Raw genomic sequence first — 22,684 nt, 5'->3', positions numbered from 1 at the left:
TTCCCCTTTGTTGCTCAATTTTACTTAAAAGTAATTCAAATACATGAATCAGATGTTTGTGTGCCAAGTCCTTAGAGATGTGTATGCAGGGTAAAAGCAAATATTTAAAAATAACGAGTAAGAGACAAAAAAGTAAATTTTAAAATGTTATTACAGTTTTAAAATTAGCAATAATCCCAGGGGAAATGGAGTCTGCATATCACTGAAATTGTACACCTGAAAGCAAAAAAGGGTGAAAGGTCAAAATCTATCACTTCCGGATGTGGGGGAAGACAAGCTGTAAGGACGTCACACGGTAGATGACAAATGATGTCCTCCAGCTTTTTTTAGATTAAAGCCTGCCAAACATGAAATTTCTACATTAAGCTGTCAACTGATCTGTGGCACTATTGTATTGCTACAGATTTCAGGAGAGAGCCAGAAAATGAAGCTAAAACACATGCACAAATATTAAAACCAGTTTTAATATTGCGTCTGACAGCAAAAGAGGAGGAGGATCTTCAAATAGAATTTAAATATGGTGACAATTTGTTAACTGCAAATGGGAAAACAAAGTTCATCTCTACTTACTGTTTCCTTTTTCATATAAATTCTAAAACTGTGAAGAGCTGAGAGGGATTTGAGGTAACTCACGAAGAAGTTAGAGTAGGGCTCGCAGCTTTCCCTCTGAGTTAGATACTCCTTCACTTGTATTTTAATTGTGCTTATACTGCATTTGTTATTGGTAGATTTACCTATTCTTATTCTCCAAAATTGGCATGATGCTACCTATATAATTTTTAATAAAACTTAAATATATAACTAACAAATTTAAGCACAATCACTAGTACACAGTAAGAGAAATATTTATTACTCAATTTAAAGACATAATAATTAGGCTCCACAAAATTCAATGACTTCAAAGATAAGAAAGGAAGATGCTCTGTTGACTTCAACTACACTTTTATTTTCTTTATCTTCCCCTTATGTGTGTCATGAAAAGGGCAGAAACTATTCTATTTTAATATATTAGTATTGGCAAGTTGACTTCATTAATTTTATTTGACAAAACTGAAATATTTCTAATTTTAATTGCAGTAAGCCTAGACAAACAGTTAACAGGAAATTACATCATATAGCATAGAGAGATAAAAAGCCAGGTGATAGTGGTTCTATTTTTATTAATATTCTCTATTTTTCTTTATCTTCTTTCATAAACTCAGGAATTGACACTAGAAAAGGAAACAGTTTCATACCTATTGAGTTTAATAAAATGGTTTAATTGATTTACATTAAATCTAGATGCAAGTTCTTATTACTGTGTCAAAATTCTCACTTGTGCCAGAAGATTTTCCTCATTTTATGGTTTCTATACAGTATTTAAAATGTCTATGCTGTATTCAAATAGTTTAACTTACCAATAATGTACCCTGCATCCTGATAAAGAACTTTACACAATTTAGTATAACAGTCCTAGCTGTTATGATGCTAGCCATCTGACTGTGGATCCTAAAATTTACTTCACAGCAACAGGTGATGAGTTCTTATTGTTAGCATTTAATACTCACTGTCCCCTCTCCACTCACTACAAACTTGAAAGTGAGTGAAGGATCTCTAATTGTGACTCCATGGATGGTTATTTCCCTCTCCAAATTTTAATATAGCAATGAATAATTTAAATAGAAATTTTAAAGCTATACCATGTTGAGACATTTCTTTTTAATAACACTGTTTAATTCCCTGCAATAAAATTCAATAATACTGCATAGTTATCTACTTTTTTAAATATGAAAAATGATTTTCAGTTGAAAATAATTCTTAGTTTAGAAAAGTTTAAAATTGTATAAGACCTATTTTTTTTCCTGAAACAGGAATAAGACCTCTATGAGCTGTGTTATTGCAAAGACCAAGAAAATTGATGTGTCTCTGTATCAGCATATGAAGGTATACTACTGACTTTACAAAATATAAAGTAAAATGCTTTGGTGATCACTGCAAATTAAGTGAAAAGGCCATATCTAAGTTATCAAACACACACATTTTGGAGAGTGTCATATTGATTCCTTCTAGAAAGGATAGTACATCTGGGCCCCTGTTTGATTGGTGTGTCAATTCAAAACTAGAGAATGGAAATACCCAAAGACCTGAGTACTTTCTTTTCCTCAGTCTATAGTCTCTGCAGTAAATCATAGCAGGTCCTGTTAGAGAAGGTGTGGACTACTTAGTGTATTTAATGGCAGCAATCCTCAAAGGAACTCACTTTCCCCTTCAATAAAGGATGACTGGATCTAAAAAATGTATGCTTCTCAGATATGGGGACTCAAGTCAGGTTCTCTGTTACCTGATACAGAGTTTTGACTTTTATTTATTTTTCCTCATTGATTTTATTGGTACACTTTAGGTATACAGTACAGTTACATTCATTATTGGGATCTTGTACCTTTACATGACGTCTTGGTTCTCCTCATTGATTTTATTGGTACACTTTAGGTATACAGTACAGTTACATTCATTATTGGGATCTTGTACCTTTACATGACAGGTCTTGGTTCTCATTTTTTTCCCCTTGTCCCTGCCCTCCCTTTCCTCCCTCCTCTCCTCCCTCCTCCCCTCCCCATTTACAGACATTTTATTTCCATTTTTCATTTTCTCCTATTCAGAGTTTTGACTTTTAGATCAAGAGAGCAATTCAGCCCTTGTCAGTGGCATTTTCTGATGTTTTTGTGTTGCAAATTTTTAACAATATTAGTGTTTTGTCATTGTAAACTAAGGTGGGGCTAGATGTATGGTATTTTCTTATATGCAATTATACAGTGTTCTATATCTATTAGATATGATTAACATCAGAGCTTTTCTAATTTTGATAGAAATTTCCAGGGAAGAAAGAAAAAACACTAAAGAAGCAATACATCATTTAACACAACATGAACAATGAATTAAAAATGAACAGTTTCTAGTAAATCTGATTATGTATTCAAAAATTAAAATTTTGTTATAATAAATTTTAAAACTATTTATATATGGGCATTTATGTCATTTTACATGTTTATGATGTGGAAGAATAATGAACCAATTTGAAGATTTCTGTGAAGGCCACCTATATTGAAACAAGCAGATGAACATTTTGAGTATTTTTCTAAATAAAATAAATATAAATTGTTTATACAACACTTCAAAGAAAAGTAAGGTAAAGTCTCATTCATCTGGGTGCAGCTTCAAAATCACAGTGCTTACCATGATTTGGGGTGTGACTACCAGACATTGCTTTCCGATTGTCCTAATAGTTTGGAATGAATAAATGTTAGGTACAGTATAGGACTGCTCTATACTAGAATAGTGTCTGCCTAATAAGATTTTCTCAATTAACTTTTCTTAGTATCTACTTTGAAATAATGCCCATTGTTTAAGACATTATTCTGAACTTACCTTCATGACTCTAAACTATGCCTTTAAACATTGTTCACATTTAAATTGCCTGTAATTTTGTTTCATAGCGAACTATTCATTTCCCTTTTCACTAAAACTATTAAGTCAAGCACACAGTAATTTTCATTTGGGATCTTAGCGTGAGCTATCTATCTTAACTTCAAATATTTTAGTCACTTTCCTCCTCACTAAGACATAATACCCAACACTCACAACTTCAAAAGACAGGTTTATTTTGCTTTACAGTTTCAGAAGTTTTAGTCCATGGTTATCAGGTTCCAAGGGACAAATAGGATGGTGGAAGGGCCTGAGAAGAGAACAGCTGATCATCCCAAGGAAGCCAGGATGTAGAGAACTAATAAAGCATGCAATGAGGGAGGTCATGCCCTCTGTTACCCACCTCTTCTGACCCGGCCCAAACTCTGAGCAGAATATTTAGCTGTGAGTTTAGGGTTCCCTCATGGTCCAACCATCCCTCAAATGCTCCACTTCTGAACACATGAACTATCTGGGGGACATTGTAGACCCAAGCCATTACATCCCAATCTTAGCCTCCTAAAGACTCATGTTCATTTCATCATGTAAAACATTTAGTTCAGGTTTAAGAGTCACCAAAGTCTTAACAATTAATATATATATTAAAATTGTTAATAGCTTCAATTTGTGAATGGTTAATTAATTCAATTAAATTATTAAGTATAATAGGACAGCACTGTAAAATTGAAAATTCTACCAAATAATCTAAAATAGTATAAAATTGAATAATTATCTTTCCAAATGGTATGTACAAATTAAGTATGAATGTTTATGAATATGGCTGCAAAATGACCTCCAGGAAAAGTGAATACTACCCTGACAAACCTTCAGTGCTTTATTATTTTCTAATTCTTTTTAAAGTAGTACAGTGAAGGGGCTTCATTGATTAACAGAAAAGAAATGGAGCTACCACTCCAGTAGTTTTCCTTTGGACATAATTGCTCCTGTGTTCCGCACACATGGAAATACTATAGCTAAACCTTATCAGATGTGATTTGTTTGAATTGGTCTCCTGAAGAATCACGTATTTATAAATTCTAAGTCCCTATCTAGTCAGGCAGGAGAAAATGTCACACGACTTGGTTGCATCTACTACTTGTCAGTACTTCTCTAAATCTAAGGATACTTGTAATTTCTACAAGTCTATGATTACCATCCACAGATAGGTCACAACTGTCCCAAATAATAATAATAATAATAATAATAATAATAATAATAACAATAAAATGTATAATAATAATAATAATAATAATAATAATAACAATAAAATGAGCAAGCACACTGATTGTTCCTCAGTAACACTACTGCATGATTCAGCAAACTAGGAACTCAGGAACTATGGAAGTGATATCTATAAAAATAGACCTTAGAAAGGACATAACACATTCACTTTTGTTCCCAGAAAAAAAAAAAAAAAAAGAGCCTGCCCTTGGAAATCAGCTGGATTTGGACACAAACTATTAACAGGTTGTAAAATTTGTGGTAAATTGTACAATCTTTGGGAACTTCTGTTTTCTTTTATGTAAAGGTAATGCAATAAAGTATATTTCATAGAGCTATGTGAAGATTCAAAGAACTACTATGTGTAAAGTAACTGATACCCAGGAAATGCAAAGCAGGCATCTGTTTCCCTATCACTACTTATAAAGAGTACCTTTACTTTCTTATTTTTTTTTCTTATTGAGTTTATTGGTACATTTTAGGTGTACACTACTGTTACATTCATCATTGGGATTTTGTAGGTTCACATGACAGATCTTTGTTCTCATTTTTTCCCCTTACCTCTGCCCTCCCTTCACCCCCTCCTCCCTTCCCTATTTATAAATACTTCATTTCCATTTTTTCATTTTCTCATTTTTTTTCTTTTCCCTTATTTCCTTTCCCCTACCCTTTCAACTTCCCCTACACCTTTAGCCCTTTTCTTCCTATTACACATTGTCAATTATACATTAGGATCTTATGTACCATTATAGTTTTTCATACCAGAGAAACTATTCGGTATTTATATATGTGTGACTTATTTATTTCATTTAGGAATATATCCTTAATATGCACCCATTTTCCTATGAATGATTCCAATTTCTCATTCTTTATGGCTCAGTAGTATTCATTTTTATAGAAAAACCACATCTTCTTTATCCAGTCTCCAACTGATGGGCAAATGGTCTGTTTCCAAGTTTTAGATGCAACAAACTGCTGCAATAAACATGGTGTACATATATCACTGTGGTATAATTCTTTTAATTCTTTTGGAAAGATACCCAGCAGAGGGATGGCTGGGTCAAACGGAGCCTCCAGTCCAAGCTCTTTGAGGTATCTCCATATTGATTTCCATAGTGGTTGCACCAGTCTGCACTCGCACCAACAATGGAGAAGGGTTCCTTTCTCCCCACAACCCCGTCAACATTTGTTATTGTGTGATTTCGTGATAGCAGCCATTCTTTGTGGGGTGAGGTGAAATCTTAGTTTTGTTTTCATCTGCATCTCTTGAATGACCAGTGATGAGGAACATTTTTGCTTATATTTATTTGCTGCTTTTACTTCTTTGTCTGAGAAATGTCTGTTCATTTCAGATGCCCATGTTTTAACTGGATCTTTATATTTGGGGGGCCTGATTTCTTTTTAGTTCTTTATATATTCTAGATAATAATCCTTTGTCTGAGGAGCAGCTGGCAAAATGTTTTTCCCACACTGTAGGTTCTCTCTTAGTTCTGTTGATTGTTTCTTTTGTAGTACAGAAGCTTTTTAATAATATCAGATCCCAGTTGTGGATTCTTTGTGCTAGTTTCTGTGCTACTGAGGATTTGTTCATAAAGTCTTTTCCTATGCCAATGTCTTCAAGAAATCGGCCTAACTTCTCTTCCAGAAAATTTAGTGTCTCTTTTTTAATATTTAGATCTTTAATCCACTTGGATTTTAATTTAGTGCATGGTGAAAGCTAAGGGTCTAGTTTTAATCTTTGGCGGGTTGAAAATATAATTAAAAGTTTGTCAATGAAGAAAAGCCCCATCTCCTGATGGATTCACTGCTGAATTTTACAAGATATTTAGAGAAGAACTACTGCCACTACTCTTTAAACTTTTCAATGAAATTGAAATGAAAGCAATACTTCCAAATTTATTCCTGGAAGCAAGTGTTGCTTTGATTCCCAAACCAAGAAAAGATCAAACTAAAAAAAAAAAGAACTACCAGCCAATCTCCTGAATGAACATAGATGCAAAAATCCTTAATAAGATACTGGCAAACAGAATACAGAGGGTCATCAGGAAGATCATACACTTTATTTCCATTTTTTCATTTTTCCTATTATTTTCTTTTCCCTTATTACCTTTACCCTACTCTTCCCACTTTCCCTACATCTTTAGCCCTTTTCTTCCTATTTCACATTGTCAATTATCTCATTAGGATCTCATGTACTATTATAGTTATTCACACCAGGGAAACTTAGGGACAAGGGGAAAAATGAGAACCAAGACTTCTCATGTTAAGATACAAAATCCCAATAATGAATGTAACTGTACTCTATACCTAAAATGTACGAATAAACTCAATGAGGAAAATAAAAGAAAATACACCCTGAGCAAGTCGGGTTTATTTTAGGGATGCAAGGATGGTTTAACATACATAAATCAATACATGTAATCCACTATATTAATAAAGGTAAGGACAAAAAATCGTATTATCATCCCAATAGATGCAGAAAAGCATTTGACACAATTCAACACCTATTCATGATAAAAACCCTTCAAAAATTGGAATAGATGGTCTATAACTCAACTTAAGAAAGGCTATCTATTAAAAAAAAGCAATAGCCAACATCATATTAAATGGCCAAAAATTGAAAATCTTCATGTTAAAATAACGAAAAAGATGAGGATGCGCATTATCACCACTCCTTTTCAATATAGTTCTGGAAACATCAGCCACAGCAATTAGACAAGAGAAAGAAATTAAAGCAATAAAGATAGGAAAGGAAGAAGTTAAACTATCCTTATTTGCTGATGATATGATACTCTACATTGAAGAATCAAAAAACTCCAGCAAAAGACTTCTAGACTTAATTGACACATTTAGCAGAGTAGCTGGATACGAGGTCAACACTCAAAAAATCAATAGCCTTCTTGTACACAAATAACAGACTCACTGAGAGAGAAATTAGGGAAATAATTCCTTTCACAATAGCATGCAAAAAAATGAAGTATCTAGGAATAAATCTAATGAAGGAAGAAGAAGACCTCTACACTAAAAACTACAGCACTCTGAAAAGAGATTGAAAATGATATAATAAAATGGAAAGATATCCCTGCTCCTGGGTAGGAGGAACCAACATAGTGAAAAGGGCCATACTACCAAAACTGCTATATAGATTCAATGCAATGCTGATAGAAATTCCCAACAGTATATTTCACAGAACTAGAAAAAAATAATCTAAAAATACATTTGAAACCAGAAGAGACCTAGAGTAGCAAAAGCCATCCTAGGCAACAGAGACATGGCAGTGGGTATAACAATTCCCAATTTGAAACTGTACTACAAAGCCACTGTGATAAACAGTATGGTTATGCTGATAGAAATTCCCAACAGTATATTTCACAGAACTAGAAAAAAATAATCTAAAAATACATTTGAAACCAGAAGAGACCTAGAGTAGCAAAAGCCATCCTAGGCAACAGAGACATGGCAGTGGGTATAACAATTCCCAATTTGAAACTGTACTACAAAGCCACTGTGATAAAAACAGTATGGTACTAGCAAAGAAACAGATCTGAGGACCAGTGGAATAGATTGGAAGATACAGAAACAACGCCAGATGTACTCAGTTGCCTCATCTTTGACAAAGGAGCTGACAATCCCCACTGGAGGCAAGATAGCCTCTTTAATAAATTGTGTTGTAAAAACTGGATTTCAACCTAGAGATCTGTTATTTCATGGTATCTATAGTTAAAAATATAATGTCATATGTTTAAACATTTTCTCAGAGGGTAGAAATTTTGTTATGTGACTTACTATCTGTGCAAAAAGAGTAGGGAAATAAAAACTAGTAGAAATTTTATAAATGATTTATATGCTTATGACATAAATTGCTGATAGTTTTATGATTATATTCTTTTCTAAAAACACATCAGAGCTGGATTTTTAGCTCAGCAGTTTGGTGGCCTGCCTTGCAAGTGCAAGGACCTAAGTTCAATGCCCAGTACACCCCCCAAAATAAAATAAAATAAAATAAAATAAAAAAATAAAAACACATCAAATTGTATAAATTTCACGTACAGGTATTTTTTACTTAAATCAAATTTAATAAGACTTTTAAGAACAGAGCATCTTTAAAACTAGCAATAGTCAAATACATAAATGCTCTTTTCCCAAAAGCCATGGTCAGAATAAAATGTACATAAGATCATAATCATATTCATCAATTTTTGCAAACTTTTCCTATAAATGGCCACATAATAAATATTTTAGGAACTGTTTTGGCCACATATAGTCTGAGTCATGTACTCTCATTTTTTTAATTACTGAAGAAATTTCTATACCATTTTAAGCAGGGTATCCCTGACAGTATTTGGTTCAGTATTACATTTAAAAATCTGAACACACATGTTTCACAATCAAAATTGAGTTTGACTACATGTGTCCACAAGTCATTTTGTTTTTATTTATAATATTATTTTGAATGAATGAAACAGCTGAGACTGCGTACGTTAGGTAAATTCTGATGGAACTTGCACTTCCAAGTACTCGGATTTCCCTCTCCCAGCATAAATAATAAGTAACCTCTTTCCAGTTTTGATAGGTTAGCTGTTACCCACCCCCACACTTTGGCAGTGCTGGGAGTTGAACTCAGGGCACTCTTCCATTCAGGTACATTCCCATCTCTTTTTACTTCCTATTTTGACACAGAATCTCACAAATTTGCCCATGTTGGGCTCTGCCTTATAATCTTCCCGCCTTGCCCCCTTGAGTAGCTGGGAGCATGGTCATGCCCAATCTTGCTGGGCTAACTGCTCTTTTCTTAAAGTCTTATTTATGACAGTTTCACTTGATCCAGCTGCTCCGCAAGATACAGCTAATTTTTCTCACAACCCACTCCAGCACTCTTCATTGTTCTGTAGCCCTTAAGTCATCAGATATCAATATAGGCTGGTAGAAGAATTAGAGAATCTTCTCTAGAAAAAAAATATACAACTTACAAATTAAAGGACTGTATACTTTGCTAATATATATCAGTTGGAATCTAAGAATTTTGTATGATAGTTACCTAAGAATATCCTACTGGAAACAGCAACTGAATTACTGGATATAGGCATTTTTAATCAAGACTATTGATTTAATATGTTCATGTTAGCAGTTAGAAGCGACCCTACCAGATTAATAGTTTGGTTGACTGAATCTTATTTTCAGTGTTGCCATTCATTCATTAAAACTTGAATTACATGACATTAGTTCTATAAGTTTTAGGGGAAAATGAAGATTTAGGGAGATAGGAATAACAGATTGAATTTGCTTTGAGATGAAATTCTGGAATTGAAAGGTCAGGTGACAGTGAATAAACTTAAAATGCAAGGCAAGCATCGATATTGCAACAGACATTTTAGAATGGAAACTAAAGAAGTTTGACATAAATGAATCTGTAAAAATAGGATTTTTAAGTATGCCAGAAAATGTTACCTATATTTTCCCTCAGCGTGGTGACCAGAGTCTATAGAATAGAAGTTGTTTGTAGAAATGCTATGCAATAAGCCCGTAGTAGTGTGGTAGACAAAATAGTGACTCCCAAAGTTGTTTTTTCCCCAATCCATGGAACCTGTGGCTATGCTGGTTTACATAGCAAAGTGAAATTAAAATTGCAGATATAATTAAGGTTAATAACCAGCTGAACTTAAAATGGGGAACTGTTTCTGTGTCTATTTTTATTCATTCATTCTTTTTATCTGTTTATGTTCAGGACGAATCCAGTATAATGCAAGAGGCCTTAAGGGTGGAAAAGGAAGAAAGAAGGAAATCAGAGAGTGAGGGTCAAAGGGCAATGTGAATGGAGGGAAAATTCAAAGAAACACAAGGTTGCTGGCTTCAAAGATGGCAGAAGAAAACAGTAGCCGAAACAAAAAGGGGGGGACTGCCTTTAAAACTGAAAAACGCAGGACAAAGCACAGTATTCTCCATTGAAGTGAGGGACAGAGCTTTACTGATACCTTGGCTTCAGCCTCATAAGGACTGCATCAAACTTCTAACCTAGAAAAATGTAAAATGTTAAACATGTTGCTGTTTTAGTCCAATAAATTCTTGGAGACTTTTTACATCAAACAAAAAAAACTAATAATACGCTGTTAGAATTTTTCCAAGATGACTAATTTGTGAAACATCAATAATCAAACTTTCAAGACACTACTTCTGAATTATTCTCAGTCTGGGAGATTAGAATAATGTTACCATCGTGGAAGTTAAGTTAGGAATAAAATGAAAGTTTGGCCTGAGCTTGTCCCGCTCATCAGTGAACATATCCTGCCATGTGCTCACATGTGAATTCCTATTTTTAGTTTAAATAGCTGGACTCAGTAAATAGAAAAAAATGTTCAAAATGGTTTTCTGACTCATAGATTCAGGGATAATATGATGGAAAGACCAAATAAAAATCCTTAAATTCACTGTTCCCTGACAAGAGTACTAAGCTAAATGCAGTACCACATCTCTCTAAGAGAATTACAGGGATAACTTTAACCATCATTGACTTAAAAGAGGCAGAGGGGATGATTCATAGCCCACCCTTGTTTATATTGAATGCTTGGCCAATGCAAAAATCTGGTGAATCTATGACTGTGGGTTATTGAAAATGTAATCACAGAGTGACTCCAATTGCAGCTTTATTCCAGATGACTGTGTGGCCGCGTGTATGTATTTCTACCAGAGCAAGTCAGCGCAGTCAGTTTCATGTGGTATACAGCTATTGATATGGGAAATAAATATTCCTCCATTGCTAACACATATGTGAAATAATTTTATTTTTACCTGAAAATGACATCAATATATTTAATTGTCTTTTCTCAGAGCTAAGTTACTTCTACAGCTGTATGTCATAATAGAGTCCATAGGAACTGCAATTATTTAATGATCCCCCAAAATATAGTGGTGATCCATTGATAAGACTTATCATTGTGAATAGGAAACATCAGATGCCTAATGTCCTTAATACCAAAAAGTAAAAGACAAAAATCATAAAATTAATCCATGCATATATTATTAAAATTGCTATAGATTAAATGATCTTTGTTGTCACTATAAAAGAAAAATGAAGTTTTTATAATATCTACTAGGTATAGAAAAGCACAACACATGATGAGCCTTCTTACAAGCAACACGAACTACATTTGGATGTAGTGTGTTTAACTTTACCTTACACATAAGTCTGCTAGTTTTAAGTGGTACCCGTAGCAAGATATAGCTTTGTGAAAGATTATAGAAGCTATGGTGCTAATTTTTTTTTCTCATAAACCTTGCAACCTAGTAGAACTAACAGCAATCAGAGTACCTGTGGAAAGCAAATATGATCAAATAGAGGCTTTAGCTAGTCTAGTAGAATCAATGCAAATTCCAAAGGTTTTGGAGAAAATACATTTTTCTTTAAAAAAGTAGTTCTTTTCCCTAAACCATTAGCTGGAAATGTACCAATAGACTCAATTTTTTAAAATAAATAAATAAAATTGGTATCTCAAAAAAAAAGTAGTTCTTTTCTACTAAACTCTGGTATTGACTGGAAACAATAAAATTTAAAAAGTGACTACATATATAGATCTTCTAACAGAAGTGAATACAGAATTAAGTGAAAATGAAATATACAATAACCTATTTTATTAGGTCAGAAGATGTAAAGGAGTTGTCTGAGCAGGTACTTGTATTCATATGATGTCTAATCCTGTTGTATTACTGATCTTTCTTCAACCATAATTACAACTTCATGCGAAGTTTTTATGACTGGATGACAGAAGAATAGAAAATATTATGTACAGATGAGTTTGGGCAGAATTTGATAAAGCTGGATTGCAAAGCTTCTCAAAGGTTTCTCTGAAAACTACTAGTGAAAAGCAATTTCTCCAGAAAGAAAATTTAAATCAGAAAATACATGTCACTGCCCATTCTTAACAGAAAAAGAGTGTGATTTAGAGTTATGCAGCAATTAATAGCCAGTGCTACTGCATGATTAGATTGGTATGCAAAAGGGTAGAAAGAAAAATTGGTGGGATTTGGTTGTATGAGGAGAGCTATGCCTTTGGACCTGTCCAAGTAGGTATAAAATTTGAAAATACTATGTCTCCTACGAAAGCTGATCAAGATATACAAAATATTTGAAAAACATGTCTTGTGGTTATCAGTCATTTTACTTTTCTTTACTGACACTTTTTCCAATGTGTGCATGTATAAATCAGCCATGATATTTTGAGTAGATGTGACAAAAATTTGAACTATGTCTTCTCACCAAGTCTGTCTAGATTTATCAAAAAAGGAAGAGTGAATCTGAAATTAAAAGGCTTCACTCACTGGAGGAACAAGTTAATCTTGAAACATGTTGATTCCATACCTCATTTCAGCTGTGGAGAAGGGAGGTAGTGTCTTATCTTTATCAGTATTTACATTAAACTGGATATGCATTTATCATCCCAATGGATTGGCTTTCGGTAAATTGATTATCCCATAGATTAATGGAATGTCATTTGCTTAATTACTCTAACCCACACATCATTGGATTGACTGGAGTTCCTCGTTTCACAGCAATGGAAATGTAGCGATGGGAATGATTGCAGAAAATAATGTCATATAGAGATAATGAACTTAATGAAAATCACACTCTAACCCACACATCATTGGATTGACTGGAGTTCCTCGTTTCACAGCAATGGAAATGTAGCGATGGGAATGATTGCAGAAAATAATGTCATATAGAGATAATGAACTTAATGAAAATCACGATGCTGAGTTTTCTATTTTAGGGAAGAGGGGAATACATTCTTTAAAATAATTGACTTTTTAAGAAGTTGGAAATGAACTAGTTGTTATCACGATGCTGAGTTTTCTATTTTAGGGAAGAGGGGAATACATTCTTTAAAATAATTGACTTTTTAAGAAGTTGGAAACATGAACTAGTTGTCTTGGTAGTGATGCCTTGGTTCACAAATTTGATCCTTTCCAAGATTCTAGTCACAATTCAACAGTTAGATTCAATATTAACCTCACAGAGACATTTGACTTTGTTCTCATCTAGTTTTGTTTGAGGCCAAAATCATGGCCAAAATTAAATTCATGAGCTGAGATACCACTGTAAATATTCATAGAAGCATAAGAAGAGATGTTGAGAAAAATTGAACACTACAAAATATTACTAAAATTTAAGCAGAAAAAAGACACTTTAATAAAGAGATTGAAAATGATTTAGGGGCTAGGGATGTAGCTCGCTTCCACCACCTGCCTCGCAAGCTTAAGGACCAGAGTTCAATCCCCAGTACTGGGGGCAGGGGGAGAGAAAATGATTTGAATAGATGCTTTGTAGAAGAGAAAATCTAAATGAAAAAGTTTATTTTCATATTACTTGACTTGGCCGTGTGATATACTTTAGCAACACAGTGTAGATTGCTAGCATATTTCTTCCTGCCTATTGTAATTTTGTCATTAACATGAGAGAAATAAATACATAGGTGAATCCTGTGGTGCAGGGAGGTTAACACAGAAAATAGATCATTTCTCTTATCCAACAACAAATTTGTAAAAAGAAACAGTTTCTTTCCCATTACTGTGTGAAGCAAAACCACCTAGTTGACCCTAGTATGGAGCATCTAAACCTCTGTGATTAAATGTAGCTGAAAAAAATAAATGATTATTGTTGAATGCTGATATGTTTTGTTTCTTTTGAAAAAATAATTGTCACAAATGAATTATTTCTATTGATTTTTTAGTCAACATAAAATATGACACCAAAAGTTATGGGACTAGCTGCAATGGAAAATGAGTACATTTTACAGAAATGATATATAAAAGTAAACAAAACAAAATAAAATGAAAGCAGACTAAATACACTAGAGCCAAGAGTCATTTAAAAATAAGGATATACTGCCTGCCTCACAAGTGCAAGGTCCTGAGTTTGATCCCTGGAACCCAATAAATAAATAAATAAATAATTAAAAATAAAAATAATGATATACTATAAGAAATGTAGCAGCTTAATCATGGTTTGAACATTAGATTGAATGTATACAAATGTCGATGCCATAGCCTACCACACACCTAGGCAACATGGTGTAGCCTGTTGCTTCTAGGCTGAAAAACCTTTATAACAGGTCACTGCACTGAATATTGTAGGTAACTGCAGCACAATAATAGGCACTGTGCATTTAAACATATCTAAACATAAAGACATAGTTAGAACATGGTGTCAAATTTTTAAAAAAATAATACACCTATTTACAACATTTACCTTGAGTAGAAGTTGCTCTGGGTGAGTCACTGCGTAAGGAACGTGTGCATGTGAGATCCAAGGGTATCACTGTAGACTTCTAGAGACTACAGTAAGTTAATAAGATGGTGCTTTCTCTGCAATAAAAATGGAACCTAAGGTTACTATACCTCTTTATCTTTTATGTCATTATTTTCCACCCTTTGGACTGTACCATAATAACATTTAGTTTAAACACACAAACCTAATATACAACAGTTTAAAAATATTTTCTTTATATTTTTAATACATAAATATTTTTCCTACTTAAAAAAATTTATGTATACATACCTTTTTTGTCAAAAACTAAAACAGGGCTAGGGATTTAGCTCAGTGGTGCTGTTACCTGCCTCTGAAGCGCAAGGACCCGAGATCGATCCTCAGTAACCCCCGCCAAAAAAAAAAATCTAAGTCAAAGAAACACATTAGCCTAGCATCAGAAGGCTCAGTCTTCCACCTCCACATCTTGTCCCACTGGAAGGTCTTCAGGGACAGTAACTCATATGGAGCCACCATCTCCTATGATGACAGAGCCTTCTTCTGGCCCAAAGAACAAACACAAAAGCACAACAGCTAAAAGGAATATTTCCATAAGTGACTCCATGATGTTAAGAGAGAGCTAACAACCAGAAACAGATACAGCTGCACTCTGGGGATTTTATAATACCTGAGCATGAAACAATTGCAGCTTTTCAGTGACATAGGAGGTCCTCCTTTCTCAGTATAGGCATCATTGTGAATGAGAGCAAGAAGATTTAAAAACTGATTTAGAGGCAGCAATCTCCAATCACTGGGATCCAGAGTGAACAGGCTAGACATTGCAGGTAGCTACGTTTTAGAGGGAGCAGCTCTTAGCAAACTCCAGAAAATAACTGGAGAATAAAGTAAAAGCATTGATATATTATTGGAAGGTATGCTGACAGAGATATATTTTAATATTCAGCTTCAGAATTAACAGTGAGATTATGTTCTTCGGTTATTCTATAAGTAATGTAAAAATGAATATTATATAGTTAATACTTTCGGCTTCCTTTTATTTATAACACTATTCCATTTTATGGGAAAATGTGTGAAATATTATCCTATTTTCTGAATTGGAAGAAAAATATCTCTTCAATGATAGGAACATGTAAATGCTCATAGATTTTTTTCAATTGTGATAGAACTGTAAAATACAGATTTAGTTTCCAAGTTCAATCTCCAAATAAAATTTAGGATTTTTTCCTCATATGTGTTTTATTGTTCTCATGAAAAGAAATAATCTTCCATTAAGTTTTTTGGTACATTTCAGGTATACAAACACAGTTACTTTCACCATTAGGATCTTGTACCTTTACATGATGTATCTTGTTTCTTATTTTTTCTCCATTCCCCTGCTGTCCCTTGACCCTCTCCACTCTTCCCTATTCACAAATACTGTGTTTCCATTTCTCATATTTTTTCTTTTCCCTTGTTTCCTTTCCCCTCCCCTCCTGGCCATTTGAGAGATGAAAACAACATTGAGATTCCACCTCACCCCAGAAAGAAAGGCTGCTATCAAGAAATCAACCAATAGCAAATACTAGCAGGATTGTAGGGAGAAAGGAACCCTTCTCCATTGTTGGTGGGAGTGCAGACTGGTGCAACCACTGTGGAAATCAGCACGGAGATACCTCAGAGAGCTGGGATTAGAAGTTCCATTTGACCCAGCAATTCCTCTTCTGGGTATCTTCCCAAGAGAATGAAAAGAACCATACCACAGCAATATATGCATACCCATTGCTTATAGTAGCACAGTTTGGAATAGCTAAAATTTGAAAACAGCCCAGTTGAACATCAACTGGAAACTGGATAAAGAAGGTGTGTTCTTATAAAGTGAAGTTCTTATCAGCCATAAAGAATGAGAAACTAGAGACATTTATAGCTAAATGGATGCACATTGAGACCATATTAAGTGAAATAAATATGTGTAAATACAGAATATTTCTGTGAAAAACTGAAAGCATACATAAGAATCAAAATGCATAATTGATAATTATGAAATAGGAAGAAAATGAAAAGAAAATTTTGACTGCCAAAAAGTAAAATAAATTTCTCTAGGAAAAAAATGAATCACCCTTTGAGGAAATATAGTTAGTGTTGTGCTCTAACACCATATGATATACTCCCTTTGTCTCAACCAACATGTATTGTAATTTTTTCTACCACAGGATAATTTTTAAAATATATTCTAAATACAGCACATAACCACAAATTTTTAAAACACCACTTATTCAAACATGTGTGTATTTTATACATTTCTTTTTTTTTTCATTGAGTTTATTGGTACATTTTAGGTATACAGTACAGCTACATTCATTGTCGGGATCTTGACATGACATGACATGACATGACTTTACATGACAGGTCTCGGTTCTCATTTTTTCCCTAGCCCCTGCCCTTCCTTCACCCCCTCCTCCCTTCCCTATTTACAAATACTTTATTTCCATTTTTTCATTTTCTCATGTTTTTTTTTCTGAAATTCTCAACAGAAATAGTGTAGTATATTACTAACTTTCAAAGCATCATCAAAATAGACCCTATTGTAATGGATAAGCTTGGATAATATAAGCTACATGAATTGAAAAAATAAATCTGGGTGCCTCAGCATAAATAAAGGGGGGAAACTTAATATATAGGCTTTGTGGCTGGAAATGGAGGAGCTATCTGAAAAAACAGAAATGATTACCAAGCTGCGAAATAAAATAAATCACAATCAAATGATAATTTCAACAAAAATAGAGACTCAGCTTCTCACAATTAATGAGAATATTAATACCGTAAGCAAACAGATAAAAAGTTTTCTCTTAAAATTTTTAATTGAAACTAGCAATTATTTCTTATTTTGCACAAAGACTTTTAGGATTGTGGGTAAAGTGTAAATAAAAGTGAAATGTAATAAAGAATACAAGAGAAGAACTTTGCAATCTGAGGCAGAACGTATTAATATCTAAGATTCTCCTTTATCCACAGGGAATACATTCCACCTTCCCTATTGGATGTCCAAAACTTTGGGCAATGACCTGTATGTATCATGCTATGTTTTTCCTCTAGATATGTACCTCTAATAAAGTTTAATTTATAAATTAGGCATGGAAAGGCATTAACAACAGTAATAACAGAACAATTATAACAACATACATAGTGCACTGTAAAAAACGTTATGGAAATGTAGTCTGTCAATGTACTTTTATCATTTCACAAAATAAAGAAGTTATGGCTTCTCTTTAGCATATCTGAATTGCCACCATCACTGCTTTACTCTGGGCCATTGCTAAGTAAATTCAGGGTTACTTGAACACAAGCACCTTGATACTGTGGCAGTCAGTTTAATAATTGATGGCTTCTAAGTGACTAATGGGCAACTAGGACACACAGCATGGGTACAGTGGACAAAAAGATGATTCATGTTCTGGGTAGGAGAGAGTAGGACAGTCAAAGATTTTATTATGCTATTCAGAATGGCATGAGATTTAAAATTCATAAAATTTTTATTCTGGAACTCTCTATCTAATATTTTTGGACTGTGGTTAATTAGGGCAACTAAAAGCACAGAGTGTGAAACCACAGATAAGGGACAACTGTAAGGCTTTAAAGAGTCAAAGGGTACCAAGAAAGACTGAAAATACATGGAGCTTTGTGTCAGGAGAGATATTTTACCAAAAGTAACAATCAGATAATATTACTAAACTTGAAATAACGATAATTTAAATTCAGTTATCAGCAAAATCCATGAATAACAAATAAGGGAAGTGAATTTAAATTTTCCTAAGCTATAAATTATTTGGGTGGAAATATTAAATACTCTTTTAGAGTTACTTGAAATTTTAAATTAGTTGAACATTTTTCCACAAAATAAATAAAAGCAATGGGAATTTTAAAATGCTTTTGCAAATTTTATCTCCAAGCGTCCTAACTTCTTACTTCTGATTTTTATTTGTTCTATCCCTTCTCATTTAGAATCACCATGCGATATAAGTTGATGAATTGACTTGTGACTATTTAGCTATGCATTAAATATTCATTAAACAATTGCTATTTTAATACAATACAAAATTATGAAGAAAATCATATCCACATTCATCATGTTGTATACATGTGAAATGCCAAACAAGTGGTGGTGATATAAATATAAGCAGCATACCATGGAATATCAAGTGAAATATAATTTTTAGGTTGAATTATAAGGTGAAAGACTGAGTATACTGTGATATTTGACCAAAACTTAGAAGGGTAGGTAAACACATTTGGAGAAATAAAGTTGAAAAGATATTTCTGGAAAATTTCTCAGAAAGAACAGAAATATTAATCATATCAAAACACATAAAGTATGAAACTATACGGAAGCAATTTCCTGGAATGTAAACTATTTGAAGCATGATATGAACTATTTTTGTAAAATAAGATTTAATCCAAATTATAGTGGTGAATTACATAAGTTAAGTTTTACTTAACTCTATTTTTTGGTAGATTTTATTCATAGTATTTATATATATGTGTATGTGCGTGTGTGTGTGTGTGTGTGGTACCGGGGATCGACCTCGGGTCCTTGCGCTTGCGAGGCAGGCACCGAACCGCTGAGCTAAATCCCCAGCCCTCATAATATTTATATTTTGCTTGATTTTGTTACCTGCACTGATGTGAACAGGTTGAGCGTTTTTACTTTTTTTTTTTTAGACCTAAAAGAAAGTTTTAATATAAGAGAATTGTGAGAGATTGAAATGTACAGACTAATCAGATACTTATCACCAGTGTCAATGAGTGATTTAGAAAGCTTGCTTCAACCAGACGGTGGTGAGAACAAGTTAGAAGGACAGTTCTGGGGCACAGATTAATGGGAAGTTCAGAGCAAGGGAAGAAAAGACCAGAGATGGCATAGATTGCAAAGGAGGAACAGAGCACAGAGAAACATCTTTTTACCTGCTTGTTGTTTGGAGTCCAGCTTCGGGAGCCCTGTTGATAGCTTGTCCCCAACTCTGAATTTTGAAAACTCCTCTTAAGCCTCCGGCCTGTGATGAGAAATTTTTGGTATTTTATCAACATTTGTCAGTAGAACTATTATTGAATGACAGAACTGAAAGGAACTTTATCTGCCAGTTATGTGAGTTTCCCATTTTTAGTTGAAAACACTAATGCTTGGAGAAATTAAGTGAATCTTTCAAGATCACACAACTAATTTTGTGATCTGTAGTGAAAATCCAGGTCTCAACTTCATCAATCAAATGTTCTTATGAACCCACACATGTTTTGCATGTAACTTGACTCATTCTTTACTCTGCTTATGGATTTTTCAAATGATCTGTGAAGATGGAAACAGAAGCAATTATTGGAAGGGTGGTGCCAGTGGAGAAGATACTTAAGATACAATACTCCTTCTGTAGCTCAACATTTTTGCTAATTTTAGCTGATTAGTTTCAACCTACCTGACGGTACTAATACAAACATTGATAAGTGACTCCCATTTATAAGCACATATTTTATGAAAAAGTACTATGTATAAATACATTATCATTATTATTGTTGTTGTTGTTTGTTTTTGTTTTTGTTTTTTTGTGCCAGAGATTAAACTCAGGACCTTGTGCTTGCAAGGCAGGCGACGGAACCACTGAGCTAAATCTCTGGCCCCTCTTTTGCCTTTATTCATTTATTTATTTGTTTGTTTGTTTGTTTATTTATTTATTTTGGTACCAGGGATCAAACTTGGGTCCTTTGAGCTTGAGAGGCAGGCAGAGGAACCAAATCCCTGAGCCAAATCCCTGGCTTAAATACATTATATTTCTCAGGTAGCTCTACTTTAAAAAATGTCCTTGAAACATCTTCCAATATCATTCTTTAACCAAGTAAGGAGAATAACAATCCTCCATATTAATCCTATAGTAATTGGTAACACTCAGATTTTGTATCTTCATAGACTCAGAAGCAGCCTATACATTTATCAAAAGATGGTACGTAGAAAGAATATGTGGTATTTACAAAACTTGAGTCATTTTGTAGGAAAATGGATGTACCTTGAAACCTGTTAAGTGAAATAAATCAGACACGCAAGCTTAAATATTATATTTTTTCTTATATGAGAGTCCAAAAGTATAAATAAAGAGCAAAATAAAATATAGATAATAGGAAGTAGTAAGATAAATCATTCTCAACTGGGAAGGGGATTAGGATATAGAAAAAGGGGAAGAGAGGGAAGAGATAGGGTATGATAGAAAGGACTTAGGATGTGTTATGTCCATATACCAACTCCACACAAGGAATATAAACATTATGAACTGCACACATGTACTAGTAAAATAAAAAACATGCACAGACTCACAGCTGTATTACATGAATTATAGGTAAGAACAGAACATAGCATACAAACTCACACTATATCCAACAAAGACAAGTATACTTATATGGACTCAAACAACAGATCTATCACAAACAGTGGTCTCTGCCAAGATCATTTGCCCTTTTTATTCACCCAGATTCAAATTAAACGTTTTGTAGTACATGAGTAACATTCTCTCTGCTTTGAATAGGCTTAGCCAGGTTGCCAGAGGACCACATGTAACAGACCTAATTGAAGGGGACGAATGATTTAGTCATCTGCACCCAGAGACTTTCTGTGCTTTATGGAGAGCAAAACTACTACGTCACTCGGCAGCCGAGTCAGTGAGCTCTGTGCTCACTCATGTCTGCAGAGGCTCCTTCATGCACAATTCACAAAGGTGAAGTGTTTGTGGGAGGATGACTGCGCATAAACTCAAAACTAACTTTCAGCAGCCAGTTCGCGGTTCCTTTCCACGGACCCACACTTCAGATTCCACATGGGGTTTGCCTTCTACACAAATATAAAAGAACAAGGACAAACAAATTTTAGAGTCTAACTGCTATGAACTGAAATGTTGGGCTTTTGCTTTTACTAGGCATATTTTCCCTCTGTAATGCAGACAACATTTTTACTGAGTTTAATTTCATTCTTTAATAATAAAGGCTACAAATAAGCATCTTACTCATTTGATTAAAAGACTAGATAAACAAAAATTATAATACACAATGGACACAGGAAATATTGTAAAGTATTTTTGGTATTACATTGAAGATTCTATAATATCATAGACCCTAGACTGTCAAAAATTATTCAATATTCTTTTCCTAAAGTCTTCATGTAATCAAATAGAATAAATTATAAATCTGAGATTCAAAAAATAAAATAGTATTTTATTTAATTTCCTTCTCTCTGGCAGGTAAACATTTTTTAATTACTGGAATTAGATCTAAATTTGCAGTTATCACAATTGGTTGTTTTAAAATTTGAGAGATGAATGAATTCAGATATTGAGAAAGTAAACTAATGGAACTGTGACACTAAATTATTCACAGTGATTATTTTAATCCACTTTATTTAAATTAGAATATGTGGAATTAAGTCATTAATAGACCATAGTTATTGCCTTTGGAGAAGTCACAACTTACCTGGAAAACAAACAGACAAAATAATATACACCTGTGTGTGTGTGAGAGCGAGAGAGAGAGAGAGAGAGAGAGAGAGAGAATAATACAATGAATAATATAATGGCTAATAGAGTTCTTTAATTAACAGAGAAGCAAATCATAGTATTATAATATTCCCAGGTTCTGTTCTGTCTTACTTTCTAAGCAATATCAAATTGCTAAAGATATTAATAACCATATCATGAATGAAAATAAATAACTGTTTATTCTGCTGAATCACTTTTGCACCCTTTCTCAAAATGGCATTAG

General features: G+C 33.7%; 1 long non-coding RNA gene across 1 annotated transcript in view; it reads right to left on the bottom strand.

Moving 5' to 3' along the window:
* Positions 1-22,684, bottom strand: part of LOC117285989 — a 131,099-nt gene that overhangs the window by 62,610 nt on the left and 45,805 nt on the right. The window contains exons 2-3 of the long non-coding RNA XR_004517099.1: positions 19,859-19,947; positions 14,903-15,018 (exon numbers count right to left, since the gene is read on the bottom strand). This is a non-coding gene — a long non-coding RNA (uncharacterized LOC117285989). The remainder of the gene's footprint in view (positions 1-14,902; positions 15,019-19,858; positions 19,948-22,684) is intronic.

This window comes from Fukomys damarensis, unplaced genomic scaffold (assembly GCF_012274545.1).
Source record: "Fukomys damarensis isolate Sample0158 unplaced genomic scaffold, DMR_v1.0_HiC HiC_scaffold_14, whole genome shotgun sequence".
Taxonomy (NCBI): domain Eukaryota; kingdom Metazoa; phylum Chordata; class Mammalia; order Rodentia; family Bathyergidae; genus Fukomys; species Fukomys damarensis.
The sequence above is the reverse complement of the archived record's forward strand: the minus strand, read 5'-3'. Positions and strand labels throughout refer to the sequence as shown.